The following is a 4,656-nucleotide window of genomic DNA, read 5'->3' on the forward strand; positions in this document are numbered from 1 at the left end:
TATGCAATTCAGTGAGGTGGAGTTTATCAACAACAACGTAAGTTTCGCTTTTCTTATGTCACTTCCAAGAAATCACATGACCGTAGACTCATGCTTATTTTACTTTTCTGACTCTCTCTTAGCCCATCCTAAAAAGATTAACACCATTATTGCAAACCTCAATAACGTTGGGAATGACCCTAGTATAATATAATCATTTGCCTTTTAACACTCCGCCCAAGTTTACTTTGATTTCAGTAGGTGAAACATAGATTGGTTTAAAATTTCCCTGAGTATCACATCTAAGTTCATCTATGTTCTCTGTAGCCCTTTGGCCTCAAATTGCCTTCAATAACTGCTGATGTTGCAGAAGAGATTACCACAGATGTCGGCATCTCCTGTGTCTGGGGAAGGGAAAATATTTCAATGTTTTGTGTAGTGGGAGGAAATGGAATCTTTCAAACACATTGCTGGCAGGATTGGGAAGAACTGCAGACTCACTGTTGGCTTCCTTGCTGAAATTGTGGACACATTGGTTCACCCTGTTTGTATCTGCAGTGTGTAATCAAAACAAATAAAACTTTGTGAACAAAAGGACAAGAGCTCATTTTTGCCGGTTTTCTGGCACAAAATCAGACCCTCTGAATTTTGTTGCACTTATTTCTCCTTCTTAGAATTGACAACTGGGAGCTGAATGAGCTTATTTACATATATCAAAATGAGGTCCTCAAAATGAGGACAACTTACACCACTTGGACAGTAGCAATTCAAGCAGGCAGCTCAATTCGCAAGGGCAATTAGTGATGGGTAATGAATGCTGGCTGGCCAGATGTGCCTACATCCCATGAATGAATGAGTAGGTCAGACTCAAAGGACTTAATAACTTTTCATCCTCCTACGTTCCAAAGAATTGTGACTGAGACAACACAAATTCTAATTTAAGAAGCATAAAACAAGTGATATAAACTAACTTTACTTCAGATAAAGAAGTGAAGGTAAGGTGGCATCCATTCAGAAAGCAAGATAAGAGACAGGCAGAAAAAGTAAAACAAAAATTTTGATAGTTATTTACTTCTAAGTGTTCAACACAAATTAAATCCTGAAACAAAGGAACTCCACAATTATAAAATTAAATTGTTGAGGCCAGAGAGTTTGTTTGGCAAGAGTTATCAGTTACCTTACTATTAACATTTTATTTACTCCCAAATTGGTTAGTCATTGATATATAGTGTGCTATTGCACCATCAGTTAAGTGTCACAGCATAGCCCATGAGGATGTAGTATTAACACCCTCTGAATTCCCATACTTAAATTATATTTTCCCAATCAACCTGTTCAGAAATGTTATTACAAACGTCTGGAATAGGTGAGACTTGAACTCAGGCCTCCTAGTTTCCTAGAATCGCGAGTGGTAGTGTCTTTACTTCTGCATTGCAAGAACGTTTATGCTTAAATATGCATGTGTGGACATTAGAAGCTGCTATTACTGTTTAATAGCAAGCCAATTAATGGAGGCAATTTTAAAATGGACGTAGACTTTGGTCATCACCTTAGCTAAATCTCAGCTCCAGTCTGAATCTACTGAATCACTACAGTGTGGAACAGGAGGAACACAGCAGTCAGGCGGCATCAGAGGAGCAGGAAAGACAACATTTTGCCATCAGGATTCCAGATCAAGGGTCTAGGCCTGAAACATCGACTCTTAAATATTTACAAAATGCTGAAACACAAATTAGACTGTAATCTAAAAAATTGTCTTCTTCTCTGACAAAGCTTTATTTTTAACGATGGTGTAGTTGATAGAGGTATTACTAATGATAACTGCTGTATAACTAATTTCCTAATGATAGAGAAAACCTTGGTAAGCGTGTTGTGCAAATATTACTCACTTTATAAATTCTTCATTTAGTTCAGTCCAATTGCAAAATATTTATAGACTATTACCATAGACATTACAATAGATCCTCAGGTCTTTTGATCAGTGTTTCTGCCCCTCTCTGTAATGTAAACGTTTAATGCTTAATTTGTATATAGTTGATTCATATCATTAGTAATACAAGAGATCACATTACAATCGATATCACAGAGATGATTCTACGTTCATGTCATTTCAAACCTTACCATATTAATATTTATGAACATTTAATGAAAGGTAAAATAACCAACAGCCTAGCTTTTAACTGTCTGTATTGATTCTGACCAAGGAATCTCTGAAACTCACTATCATGATTACAGACTGCCAGTCATAAGATCTTCTTGTTTTCTAACAGCTGACACATTTAAAAATGACAATGACGATTAAATACTCATTTCATTGCCTGTTTCACATTTACATGAAGAGGGCCTTAAGGCCTGGATCTGTCAAGTTGCCTGATCACCAAGAATACCTTCTTTGGGTTTTATTGTCGACCCTTTAGAAGAAGGTGAGGTAGCAGTTGCCTTTATGTCTTGTTGCTGAACAAAGGTCTCTTGACACCTCACCACCCTTCCCTCTATATATTTACCAAAGCCCTGTTCCTCTGCCTGCCACCCTGTGCTTGCTGGATGATCTTTCACTTCTGTTTACCTGAGTCTGAGTTATAACAGCGGCTTGCGAAAATGTTATTCAGTTTCACTTTCTGCTTCCTCATCTATTAGTGTGCAACAAAGTTGGGATATTGATAGAGATAGTAGGATTTTTTATGAAGAAGGGTCTCGACCCAAAACATCAGCTTTCCTGCTCCTCTGATGCTGCTTGGCCTGCTGTGTTCATCCAGCTCTACACCTTGTTATCTGGGTTATTAATAGGCTGTGTTAAAGGGACAATGTTATACAACAAAATAAAATGTTAATGGAAAAGGAAAGGACCATTGGCTTGAGCCATTCAATAATACTTTAAAAATAGAGTTGTTTTTTGCATATGTTTCTGAAATATTTTACATTCCAGAAATGTATCTGGCATCCCAAATGCATGGGAATATCATTTTATAGGGAGGTGACCCTGTTTGCACCAGGGCACTCCCCAAGTAATGTGGTCCACTTTCTTGCTGGCTTTTCAATGAAGTAGTTTATAAAACAGCCTTCTGACTCATACCCATGTATCCATGTCAATATATTATGGAGTAAACAGCATATTTCAGTCAATTTGTACATTTTCAAACTCAATTGTTTGGTAATTACTTTTTAAAAATGGTACTGAGCCGATTATTTTGGTGTCTGTTGGTTATGCACTGGGAATGGGTAGTGGCCAGAAAATGGTGGGCTAGCCACACAACATACTTTTATTTTGTCTCCATCAAAAATACTTACATCACAAAGAGTGACAAAATATGTATGATTAGAATGTTTAAACTCTGCAGTGGAAATATTATATATGCAATTACAAGAACTACAAAAGTGATGCAGATCAGTATCAGAATTTGCTGGCCTTTCCTGTCATATGCATTTCCTAATACTGAGACTGATATTACTTTTATTTCCTTTCAACATATATAGCTAACACATGAAACTTTACTTGTTTATCCATAACCACTGCCTGAGGATGTGATTAGTTTTGATGATTTCACATTTTTCTAAATCCCTAAATTTCCCATTTGGTTCATTCTGTTATAAATAAGATGTAACACTGAAGAAGAGTCCTGACCTGAAACGTCAGCTTTCCCGCTCTTCTGATGCTACCTGGCCTGCTGTATTCCTCCAGCTCCACTCTGTGTTGTTACTGATTCCAGCATCGGCAGTCCTCACGATCTCTGGTTCAGCCTGTTGTTGTTAAACAGTATCAGGCCAAATTGAGGAAACGTGAGCAGGAGATTCTATTTATTACTGTGTTTCTTAATGCAATGGCATGTTCACTGTGATGGCAAGGATGGAGATGGAAGCTAACAGGGGACTCTGAAAATTGAATGAGAATTGGAGACAACTTCATGGAGATTTTGTTTTGATAGTGTCAGTGAGTTTTTAGCCAAAAGAAAATGGTCACCAACTGGGCTCGATTGTTTAATAATAAAGTATTGGTTCTGGAACATACCAATGACTGGAATATTACAAAAGATGACAACCTAGTACCACAGGATGGAATTTATATAAGACATCTTCATTTGCAAGGTATGAAGTATGTGTAACAGAAAACAAGATCAGAATCTGCATATCTGGCCAGAGTATTATTATGGTATAGATACAAAAATTAATATTCTCTAAGGAAAAGAGTAGTGTTAATGAAATGAATTCCCTTTTGTGAACTTCTTTGATATTTTTTGCTAAGTGATTTTGTTATCTGTAACTCCACTATTCCAACTCACTGGCAATTTGTAAGTGATTCAATATATTTTCTTTGATTCTGACAAGAATTAACATTTTCTTTGATTTTGACAAGAATTAACCAATTAACCAAAAAACAGGGTCAATACAGTGTGGAGTAGAAGAATGCAGGAGGTCAGGGAGCATTAGAGGAGCAGGAAAGTCAAAGTTTCAGGTCAGGACCCTTCTTCAGGACTGAAAAATTGACTGACAGTTGGAAACAGCTTCTTAGAGATTTTGTTTTGATGTTGTTGGTCAGTTATTGGCCAAAAGAAAATGAGCACCAACTGGGTTAGATTGTTTAATAATAAAATATTGGATCAGGAATATCCCGATTACTGGAACATTCAGCAGTCGGGATATTCCTGACCAATACTTACATAATTCATATTACATATTACA

This window comes from Stegostoma tigrinum, chromosome 14 (assembly GCF_030684315.1).
Source record: "Stegostoma tigrinum isolate sSteTig4 chromosome 14, sSteTig4.hap1, whole genome shotgun sequence".
Taxonomy (NCBI): Eukaryota; Metazoa; Chordata; class Chondrichthyes; order Orectolobiformes; family Stegostomatidae; genus Stegostoma; species Stegostoma tigrinum.